This window comes from Plectrocnemia conspersa, unplaced genomic scaffold (genome assembly GCF_051122295.1).
Source record: "Plectrocnemia conspersa isolate PC_06_02 unplaced genomic scaffold, ASM5112229v1 ptg000003l, whole genome shotgun sequence".
Classification (NCBI taxonomy): Eukaryota; Metazoa; Arthropoda; class Insecta; order Trichoptera; family Polycentropodidae; genus Plectrocnemia; species Plectrocnemia conspersa.
The window spans coordinates 4,910,792-4,924,000 of record NW_028277167.1 but is presented as its reverse complement, the minus strand read 5'-3'; the positions used below and the strand labels follow the sequence as shown (position 1 = coordinate 4,924,000).

General features: G+C 30.5%; 1 protein-coding gene across 5 annotated transcripts in view; it reads left to right on the top strand.

Annotated features, from left to right (window-relative positions):
* Positions 1 to 13,209, top strand: part of Tlk (Tousled-like kinase) — a 61,413-nt gene that overhangs the window by 30,191 nt on the left and 18,013 nt on the right. The gene's annotated exons all lie outside the window — the stretch shown is intronic.

Genomic DNA, 13,209 nt, shown 5'->3' with positions numbered 1-13,209 from the left:
CATTGCTGCTAATTATCGGACACGCTTTGTTATCATTTTTTCAACAAACGCCTGTTGATCGTAATAATTCGTAGCTACCAATTGGTTGAAAGTATCTTAGTGTGGCAATTCAGTCGCCTTATAAATACTCATCATTGCTGTAGCCACTTCCGTTTTGTTCGCCTCAATCATGTTGGGAAAATCAGTTTTGAAGTAGTAATAAACTGAAGCTTGAAAAAGAGTAGCAACAAGTAGTAGCGACTGAACCAAGTTTTATGAGATTTATGACAATGACGCGTTTGTGGGCGTTCACTGCGTGCTAATAGCAAAGAATACATCTTACATCTATCCCTTCAAATATAATAAGAAACGAGATTGTAATTTGGACTGAGTGGTAGCGTTTTAGACCACAAAACCGCTGACATACCAAAACTTTGTTATATACACGCCTTGTTAAAATCTCTCCCTCGTATAATTTTTATGTTACTGACACACGTCATTTTTGGTATTTTATCTGGAACAATTGCTGCCTATGACATTCAATACATGTTTTTCTAAGTACAGTATGTAATAGTGAATTATCTGAAAAGCAGAATGTTAAACATTACATGTTTATACTTTATAGTTTATACCAATATATTTTTCCGACTTAGGTATTAACAAATGCGTAATTTAATTTAAAATTAACTGTATATATATTCGAGTTAAATGATAGAACGTGTATGAATGTGTCATGTTGTAAATATGTTGCTCTATGTTTTATAATATATCATTATATATCAATTGCGATGTAGATTTTTGAATGTCCATGTTGTTTTTGCAGCAAAGGATAAAACCGTATCCTTGGTTTGGTTGGTTTATTCTCATATGCAAGTTTTTTTATAGGAATTGCCCAGGGCCACTCTTTTTGACTTTTGAAGTTTAAATAATTGAGTTGTTAGTGCGTAGTGCGGTCCATAGAATCCGCAACATTTGACGTCAACACATCTTAAAGAAGGTCACTATGTTTCGATATTTTGCTTTCTTGGTCCAAAATTCCACGGACGAATTTTTCTCTTTCTTTTCATTGCATATTTTTTTTAATCTTCAGTTGTAATTAGACTGGCCTGAGCCAAATGTGTTACAACTGGAGTAAGCACAATCAACACTAACAAGTGGTGAAAGACCAGACTTAAATCAGTGATATCTATTTAACATTCAGTTTTTGAAAATAGTTAAATAGTAAGCACGTATTTCAGAGATGTTGAGTTGTGGCCTCCGTTTAATGACAAAAAATACACTTTTACCTAATCAGAAAATAATAGGAGAAATCTGTCCTTCAAAAATAATGATACAGAACTGAATATTTTATGAAGTTCATACGAAAAGAAATGTAACAGCTGCTGCAAAAAATTGTTGTGCAATTTATGGGATGTTAGACAATGCCCGAGATAGTTTAAAAAAATATTCTGGTATTCATTTTATGGATGAGCCTTGAAGTGGACCACATAGCTTGGGGGATAAAATACATAGTCATACGCGCTGAAAGTATTAACACGTACTATTTTGTGAAAAATACCAATTACACACATTTCTATAAAATTTAAGAAAAACAATGGCTATCTCACTCAGAAAGGGCGATTCCAACTATTAAATCCGGACTGCAACCTATAAATGATTTTTTATGTATGATAAGATTCCAAAGGAATTATTTATTTTAAAGTGTTAAAACAATGTAAAACAGTGATGGCATAACTGTATAGTAAACATTTAACTCAATTGAGTAAAAAGAGACGATCTCAAGTGACTAGACAAAAAAATAATCTCCAACATAACATTATGTTATATTGACTCAGGATAAAACCTGTCTCCTTGGCTGGGAATTAAACAGGGAATTATTTTGAGATATGTGCATTAAAATTAGTACTATGTTCCATAAAACGAATCGTTTGTGCATTTATGTAATCTTCCGATTTTTTCTTCGAAAAAGGATTCGTTGCACAGTTATTCATAAAATGTTCACTGTTCTGACTAATGTTCGCTCGCACCTAATCAGTCAAACAATAATGCACAAACAATTCGTTTTATGGAACAATTATTTTATATATTGCACATTTAAATTATCCTTGTTATATTGCAACCCCCCCGTATTCACTGGGCTTGGCTTCTTCTGACTACTACTTGTTTCTTTCAATGGAACTATTTGTTTATGAAACATGTTCAATTAACTAGAATAAGTGAAATCGGCTCTTCTTGATTATTTTCATTCTAAACTTAATAGCACTTCACAAGAAGAAGGTTATATAAAACGATGTATATTATACAGAAAAAAATCTAAAATTCCGAAAAATGTTAGCTGAGTTTTATTGATAAAAACGTCATTACTTCCATGTACCCCCAATATTAATTATATGCCATTTAATACAAGTAAGGCCAATTTTTAACAATAGCGCATTTTTATAAATAAAAATACGAGTCTGCTTCAGGGATTGAACCAGCGCCCTCTGCATTATCAGTTTAGCGCTTTAGACTATGCTATTCCGTTTAATTAGCCATTTCAACACGCATTTTTTACTAAGTAAATATACCTAGCTATTTATCTTTTCATTGACTTTTACGCATATGTGAAGGAATTGATACACGTGTGTTCTCTTTGATCGGTCATTATTTATTCAATACGCAGTTATGCAATGCGTTAGTAGAAACTAAATTTGATCCACATGCTAGTTGCATATTCTAAAATATTTTCTTTCAACGAATTGCGTCGGAATTGTTTCGAAAGTTCAAAGAATTCCGCGAAAATTGCTCTTACTAGAAATTGTTCCTCTTTTGTAAAAAGCATTTAATGAAAGAATATCAAAAGAAAACCATTGACTTATACGTGCTTACTGTGACCACTGTAATACTACTTTACTGCTTGTGTTTTGATCCGATATCGCTCGAATTTGGCCGAGCACGGTGCAAAGTAAACACACTGAATATTTGCAACGTTCTAGAGATAAAGCTAAAATCTACTAAGCAAAACATATGTTTTTCATTCGAATCCTCCAGCGCCTACTAAAAAAAATCCTTAAGTGTTATTAAACGTCATACTGACAGTTTGCCATGTGGTATTTTAAGAGTCACATAAATGTCACCTCATTGGTTTTCAATGTTTTTAATTTGTAGACATGTATGATATTCTATTTTTGCTGAAAAGCGTGTCATAATACAAAATAATCTTATATGATCATACTTCTAAATGATGTTACACATAGAAAAATATTTCATTAAATGATACAGAAATATTGTATTACTTTCATCTCCTCTAGAGCAAAAAAAATATATTAAATAATAAGTTTTTTACATATAATGCCATTTGAATACATATTATTAACACGTTATGTTAGATTGTACAATATTCACTTCATGCTGACGACGTGTAATTTGGTTTCAATAAAATAAAATAGGGCTTAGGTGAGAACTCTGTGGCGCTTCACTACTTGCAGAAAAATAATCAGAATTTGTATATTATTAAAAGGTCAGAATATAAGCGGGCACAATAAAATTTAAATTATATAGTGCTGTTATTGCTGTAACGTTAAAGATTGATACAACTGGTCGATCTGTCATTTTCATTATTCATTATCATTATCAATGTGTTTTAGAGCCAATTTGTTTGGCTGGGCTCGCAACATTGTCACCATAACAACCCAACTGTCCTCTCCGCCGCCGCTCTGTCTTTATTCCCGCTTTGTTCTTCGCTCTGAATACCTTTGCGCCTTACGTACAATTAAATAGATTCTCTGAGAGTTATTCATGTGGTGTTCAATGTTCTGACCAATACTCGCTCGCGTCTTAACTTGTCCAACAGTTTTAGTGCGAGCAAGATATTTGTAAAATAAATAATTTATTGCTTATTTATATTTTTAACCCTTTGGCTACCGAAATCCGATATATCGGCTTTGGCTACACTAGCGAGAACTGCCGGATCCGACGGCTCCGAAATCGAAGTATCCAATACATTTTCAACCGTCTGTAGGGTAATTGCTTAAGGGGTATATAACATTTTTTCAAATATATGTTATAACTATATTATAATCATTATTTTTTTTTAAATTTCATTATTATTTTTATTTATATATATATATATATATATATATATATATATATATATATATATATATATATATATATATATATATATATATATATATATATATATATATATATATTTATATATATGTATATGTGTATGTATGTATGTATATATATATATATATATATATATATATATATATATATATATTTATATATATGTATATGTGTATGTATGTATGTATGTATATATATATATATATATATATATATATATATATATATATATATATATATATATATATATATATATTTATGTATATATATATATATATATATATATATATATATATATATATATAAATATGTATATATGTATATATGTATACAGTAGGTTCTCGAGTTACGCGGTTTCTACTTACGCGGATTCGTAGTTACGCGGTTAAAAATTTCGAAAATTTAAAATTTGTTATAATATCCTGGTTCCTGGTTGATAATGCACCGTGTGATCACGAACATATCAAAATAGCATTTTTGCCCCCAAATACGACCTCTATAATATTATACAACCTATGGATCAAGGTATAATACAAAGCTTTAAAAAATATTACTTAAGGACAATTTTTAGAAATGCCATAAAGGTAACTGAAGGGCAAACAGTATATCACTGACACAGTTTTTGAAAGAACACAATATTTATGAAGCTGTTAAAAATATTGGTGTTGCCTGGAATGAAATTGTAAAGTCTACCATGAAAAACGTTTGGAAGAAGCTTACTCCTCAATTTTTTGAAGTTGTTGAAGACCCCATGCAGGAAGATAACATAATTAATGATCTTGTTGAAATGACAAACCAATTAAATTTAAATCTAAATGAAAATGATTTGATTGAATTGTTAGAAAATCATAGAGTGGAATTAAACAATGAAGATTTAATAGAACTTGAAGAATATAGAAACAACGGCGGTGATTCGGAGGAGGAGGTCAAAGAAACAAAAGAATTTGAGTACAAAAAATGAAAGAATGCCTCAATTTGATAGACCAAGGAATGGCTGGATTAAAAGCACAAGATCCCGACATTGATCGGTTTGAGAAAGCCAATAAAGCAGTTCAGGACGCTATTTCCTGTTATAAAAATATCTATTATGAGAAAAAAAGATCTAGTGTACAATCTTCACTGGATAAGTACGATTTCTTATTAGATAAAAGAAATCCAACACATAAAGATATTGAAATGGAATAGTATAGACATTATGACATGATATTTTAATGAATATGTATGTATAAATATTATTTTTATGTTTCTCATTTTATTTTGTAAAAAAAGTTAAGATTATAATGTATGTAGACATTTTACACATAGAATAAATTTTTATATTGCTTTTATTTTCATTTTAACCTAATGTATACATACAAGAAGACGGCATTTAGTTTTTTTAAGTATCGTTCGAATGATTGGGGGAATGTATTAATATTTAATACATATCGGATGAGTATTCCTCTACTTACGCGATTTTCGACTTACGCGATTTTCGACTTACGCGAATTTTTCTGGAACGAATTAACCGCGTAAGTCGAGAACTTACTGTATATGTATATATATATATATATATATATATATATATATATATATATTTATATATATATATATATATATGTATATATATATAGATGTATATGTATATATATATATATATATATATATATATACATATATATATATATATAATATATATATATATATATATATATATATATATATATATATATATATATATATATATTTATATATATATATATATATATATATATATATTTATATATATATATATATATATATATATATATATATATATATATATATATATATATATATATATATAAATATATATATATATATATATATATATATATATATATATATATATATATATATATAAATTTAACCGTCTGTAGGGTATTTTTACTTGAACCATTATTTAAAAATATCATATTTTATTAATTTACGAAAAGTTTTATTTACATTTTAAAAATAAATAACATATTATATACCATTGTTATCGATTCCTGTCGGAGCGCCGCCGCTCACATCTCGTAATTTTTAATACGTCATGCGATAATGACTCTTATTACAGCGTAAATACGAACTAAAATAACACACAATCGCATATTCATCATTAATTAGGTCAAGTTCGCTGCAGACAGCGTCGCACGTGCGACCGTATGTTTACAAACTAAAATACACATTTTGACTTTTTAATTATTTAATAAAAAGTCCCGGCAGTTCTGGAACATTTTTCCAAAAATGCCCGGCATCCAAAGGGTTAAATGCTATAATATTTTTTTAATTCGTGTGATCGTCCTATTTTATTTCTGATGGTTGTTATATTTTTATTTCAACCCTAAAAAATATAATTATGAGCATTTAATATTTTAATTCTGATGGTCCTATATTTTTATTCTGACCCTGAATAAAATTCTGACTGAACAAAGTTGATTTAAATTCTGACAATTTAAATTTAAAACCAAATTAATTCTTTAAATGCTAAACAACGATAAATTGTTGTTTGTCATTATATAAAATAAATGCCAACAATAATCGCTGTTGATGACGTGATGCTCGAAAAACTAAATTAATTTATGAAGTTGCTACCCTGTTCTTATGACAATGACACGAAATGGCTTTGAATTAATTTAATTAAAATAATATATTGAAAGATCTGATGAATATGTGAAAAAGAAGATATTTTAAAAACACGGTAGCATCCAAAGGGGGTTAACACACTATCAGAAATTCCCAGATTTTTGTCAAATGGTTTTTATTTCAAATTAAATATACCACGTCAACTTGAACTTTGTTAGATAACTTTTTGTGTATAAATTCATTGTATAATGTTAGGTTCAACAAGGTAGATTGAATTAAGTTGCCTTACCAAGTTTTTTTAAACTACCATTCCATATCGTCAGAATAGTTCTTACCGTCAGTGAATTGTTATGGATAATTGTAAAGGATCTATGATTGCAGACATATGCGACACTAAATGTATCTTAAAAACAGTACAAAATAGTTAATTTGGCCCACGAGGTGGAAAAAAGTCTAACCTCTGACAGTAGCCCTTTCACCAGCGGCGCTAAATCGGCTAGCGCCGCGTGACTTGCGAATTTCGCTTTTGAACCTCTGCTATCTCGCGCGCTTCACAACGCACATTTCCCCCCGCGGTCGCGCAGATAACGAGCTGCACGTTTGCATTATTGAAAATTTACGAACGCGCGTGTTTTCTCTCGATGTACTATTTTCCTTATCGCGCCCAACTGGCGAATATTCGTGCGTGTGCCTTACAATATTGACAGGAAACTCGGTTTAAAGCACAATAACATCAAAACAAGCGTTACCATCATCGCGGCTCTGCGGCATATTTTCACGTCGGATCGATCCGCGGATCGATACTCATCCACTTATGTGTGTATGTATAGCAAGCAATGTACGCTTTATTATTATTGTAAATCGGCGTGTCAATAAGCTATTGCCTGGCGTGTATACGCGTGTATGTGTGTTTCAGTTTCGTGCGTGAGAAGTCAGCCGCAAGTCAACGGTCGGAACGAATAGCCTAGTTGGCTTGTAATCGTATCCAATCGGCGGATTTTAATTTGGCACCGCGCGTTTTTCAGCTTTGTTGCTGTGTTTTTGCATCGAATTAGCGGTCTGTGTTGTTATAAATTATTATTTGTATACTCGTGCGGCGCGTATGAGCGTAATAAAGCTTCTATAAAACGCGCCGCTATATATATTAATATGACGAGATAAATAAAAAAATGGCTTGCGGTAAATTTATCACTAATGTAATGCAGGCAATACGAATCAGGAGCTAAACCTGATTCATATTACACATTGGAGTTAGGAACCGACTTTAGCTATAAATAATGTTTATGTTGCCACGCAGCGCGAAGAAATGAGGGAGGTTTTGTCATAAATTGCTCTGTAAATAAAAGGTTTATAAAATATTATATTTGCGTTAACACAGTCAGTTCGAGAGCTATACATTTAATCATTATTCACATTTAAGAAAGAGATGACAAGTTTCGCTTTACGCCTCTATTAGCTCTAAAGCACACGATACGTTCGATATACATATGTATTTATCATTACTCCGACTGATTGATAAATATAAAAAATATAGTAATGATTTAAATTTATATAAATTTGTTCAAAATATAAACAGGAGTAACGATAAGTATATCGAACTTATATCCGTATTGTGTGCTTTAGAGCTAACAGTAGAGGCGTAAACCCAAACTTGCCATCTCTTTCTCAATTATGAATAATGATGAAATGGATAGCTCTCGAACTGACTGCGTTAACACAAATAGAGTATATGTTCGATTGGCCAGACAATGTGATATTTATGTATATTTTACTTATTATGTCTTTTTACCGTGAAATAAATATTACGCCACAAGTGCAACTGATGCACGTTTATGTTAATTTCGCGATTTCATAAAATATAGGTAAAAATAAACACTAGTTTCACTTCTGTCATTGCAATTGTGACGTATGCAATTTGGCCCATAACGGGCATGTGTGATGATCGCTGGATTAGTTGATATTAGTTGTACTGGCTGAATCAATTTGGCGTCAATTCGTAAACAAATATTTCGTTTAACTGCTCGAGCGAAAAAAACTGCTTTTCAAGGTCAAGATTATGACGATGATAAAACATCGATTATGCTTCTTCAGAGTGAAAGAAATTCTTGTATATTATACATTCATTAAATTGCGAATCCTTAACGAATAATAACATAAGTTATCAATTTTATCCTTGATGATTTCGTGCAAATTTGTCTAACTTTGCACTTAAACGATAAGCATATGATTCTCAGGTCAATGCGGGTCAGACAAACACTGCCTACCGAACAAATAACAAATGAAATTATATCATGTGTAATGCATGACCTTATGACTAAGCGACAGAGTATTTCGTAAATATGTGTAACGTTATTTTGTATTATATTAACGCCAATGCTTTGAGAATAATCGTTGATTCAATATACCTGTGTCTAGATTACGTGTAGCTTTAACTTATTTTGCCATACATAACGTATTATATCGGTCAAATGAAAGACAATACATCAAGAATTTGCATGACGATAAATATTTGCATTCTTACCTTCGCCATGCTCATGTATACGCATATCGATAGCGATTTTCCAGAAGCTTCCAGCGCTCTCCAGCTCTCCTTATTCGGTTCAACGCCCTTCTAGAGCGCACGTCAATTATATCTTCAAAATTACAGTGTAGTTCAGAATTTTACCACATCAAATAAAACACCATACACACCTTTCGTCTTGTTCCCCTTACGAGCTTATTGTGCATACAATTTTCAGATTTTTGTTATGAATATGATTTTTTAATGATTAGAATAAATACATATTTTTAATTAGCAGGATTAATGACACCCTTTGGTTATACTGATTTTTATGATTGATTTAGACTAAGTTTTTCATACATATTCAAAGTCTCTATGGTGACCATGATGTACTTCCACTACAGCTCTGAATGACTTCCAGCCCTTTGGTTATACTGATTTTTATGATTGATTTAGACTAAGTTTTTCATACATATTCAAAGTCTCTATGGTGACCATGATGTACTTCCACTACAGCTCTGAATGACTTCCAGGCAGCTAACTGAACACTAGCCAGGTGGTTTTCGAACTCCTTGTCCTATAATATTTTGCATATTTATGGCCCAACAAAAATACATTCTTTCAACTTTGCTTCTGAAATTTTTGTCATAATATATTGAAAACTAGTGCCATTTTTGTCTAACGTTTTCACATCATTTTTCATGAGACCAAACTTTATGTATATAGGTGGTAAGAAACTTTCTCTGAATTTACAAGTGGCTTAAATTTAATATTGTCTTTTCCAGGCACAAATTCTGTTCTCTGGGGCCATGTTATTCTTTTATAATGTTCATGTGTTGCTCAACTATCCCATAAACACAAGGAGCAGCAATACTTCGCAAATCCTCCTTGCAAATCTAGCAGAAAGACAATAACTTTAAAATATTCCATTGGAAATCATTGTATTTCAGCAAATTCATCAGAAGAGACATACTGTCATAGGTTTTTCATATTGACCACATAAGCTATTGAAATCGATGGTTTTTTATTATAACTTGTGGAGCAAAACTGCTTTTAAATGAATCTATGAACATACGCCAAATCACCTGGATCATAATTTGCAATAACAAACGCCATCCATCATATCGAAATAAACAGTTAGGTTTTATTTATTTTTCTAAAATATTAAATCCTAGTTTCTATTGAAAGTTAATTTTATTGTCTTAGTCGTGAGCCGAGAAATTCAGCTTGTTGTTTTGATAAATTAAGCTCACTATGTTAAATTAAATTTGGTTTCTTTTCGTCGTTCTTTCATTGCTCGATGATGATGACAGTTTCCTCGAGCTAGAAGCAATAGGTTCTTCATGAAAAATAACGATCTTCTATATTGGATGGTGGAGTAGGCACTGGTATATCAGAAATACGCAAAACTGGTCTTAACGCAGATGAAATATGGATACGAAATGCAATGTTTATTTTTACTTGAGAATCCTGTGACGTCAGTAAGGCAGATGTAACAATTTGTTACATTATCTCTTGGTTCCCTCCACACCATTGGAACACCAAATGACATCGTTATTCCTTTTTCTAGTTAGTTTTACCTTACAAGATGTGCAGAAAACATGAGGAGCCCATGATTTGTTTTGATCTACAATATGGCACCCGAATTATTGAAAATATGTAGTTTTAATCTTTGAAGATATATTATTTCTCTGTTTGACAGATATGTATGTTTCACATATGTATATATACAATATTTTTACTGATTTTACGTATTATTTTGATGATTTTTAAGTGCACCTTCTCATTAAAATTTACAATCGACTACGAGGTATCTGTTAGTTGACAGCAGTGTTGCCAATGTAAAAGTGTTACAAACACAAATAATGTTGCATGATTGATGCAAAAATGAAAAATTATAACTTACATATACAGTCCGTCCAAGATATGAACGCTCATGGTCATATAATTGGTGAGAGGATATAATAGGGTGGCCATGTGAAATTACAAATGCAACTAATTTTTACTTTTTTAATTTAATTTGCTGAGGAAAGTGTAAAATATCACTTTCTTACTTTTTTTGTTTATTTATATACATTTTTAACTCAAAAACATGAGAGCAGTTTTGGTATCACTCTCCAGGTTGAATATCTGTTCAATATAATATTTTTTAAAATACCAATAAAATATTACAGGAATTTTATTGATTACAAAATACCACAACATGACAATAATTTATAATAAAAATATAACACATTATAATTTTTAATTCAATTTCCAACGTATGGTCACCCTACCCTTAAAACAGCCCTGATTTAGTATTTGTAACGTTCTCCTATCGGTGTAAACAAATTCGCGGAAAACTATGTATGTATGCATGCATACGTACACGCACCCTTATTTCCAACACAACGATGATGAGCGCTAACATCTTGGATGGGCTATACATATAAATGTATTTATAAAATATATATATATATACCTATCTTTAACTGAAAAATCTTACGTGTTAGATTTTTTGTTTCGAATTTTAATTTATCTCTGCATAATGCATTAATAAGATCAGGTATTGTTACAAAAATTTTAATTTATCTCTGCATAATGCATTAATAAGATCAGGTATTGTTACAAAAATTGAGTTGAAAAATGTTGGTCAGTGTTATGTAGTAGTTATTTAGTAGGGTAATGTAAGATTGCGGATTGTTAGATAGAAGTATTTTTTCAAAGATCAAAGAGCTGTTAGTTGGTACAAAAATTTATGGCTAACTCCTCCACGTGCCGATTTATTAAGATGTTTTTAAGTGTAATAGGACATTTTATTACGTCATACGTGTCAAACATCCTCCGTTTATTTTAAACCTTACGTTGGAATATGACATGCGTTAACCCAATGCGCTACAAAGAGGTAAACACAAACAACCACTACTAAGAAGTACTCGTTTTTACTTTAATTATTCATCACGATATTCAATTTTATTTATTTTATTATGCAACACATATTGAAACAGACTTAAGGTTTGTAAGGGATTCAATCTCATGTCTATCATGCTGATAAAAGTTTTCAAGAAATTTCGTAAAATTTATTTTTTAATAAAAAAAAAACAAACATGTTTTACCTAAACGACAAATAACTTGTAACATTTCGTCAGTATATAATATATTTTAAACTGTTTAGTATGTAACTTTCATGCTTATTAAGTTTGACGTTGCCTGATCTAGATTGTTATTACATATGATACAAGCTAATGTTTGGTTATAATTTAGCTTTCGATACCTGGAAATCTTAATTTAGACCATGGAGGGCAATGGATAAAGTGAAAAAAGTTATTTGTTCATAAAATAATGTACGTAATGAATGTTATTTGTATAGTTGTATACGAAATTATAAAATTGCATGAATGTTTTGGTGAAATTATAACATATATGACCATTACTACGTGTTATATGTTGTGTAGTGAAAAATTGCCACTGAAAAGTGGGCGATGAGTCATGTTTGAGAATCTATGATTTAGACCAGCTGTCCAACATTTCTTGGTCCGCGAGCCATTTTTTCTTTTGCAAACATTTCGGAAGCCAAAATATATTTTGTTGTTGGGAGCAAAAAAAAGTGTCACCAAAAAGGGACCTTTATTAGCTCCCACCATCATCCATCCGTAACAAAAGAAGTGCCTTCGGTACCCTTTTTTTCTATTTTTTCTTAAATTTATTTTAATAACATGAATTGGTTGCGAGCCGTCAGTTTGATTTAGATCACAGATTGTCAAACTTAATTGACTCATCGCCCACTTTTCGACGACAAACTTTTCATTTATTAAAAAATTCTAAACGTAGCAATGCCTATATATATAGTTTTTTAATTTTACGAATATATTAATGTACCTTGTGCAATTTTAAAATTTAGAATAGAAAGTTTAAAAATAAAACAAAAAATGCATACTTTTTACACGAGATTTTCTCTCATATTATTAATTAATATCAAATATAGAGAAAACATTTTTTTATTTAAATAATTATTTTTTACTTATAAAATAATAATAAATAAGAGTTGCCAC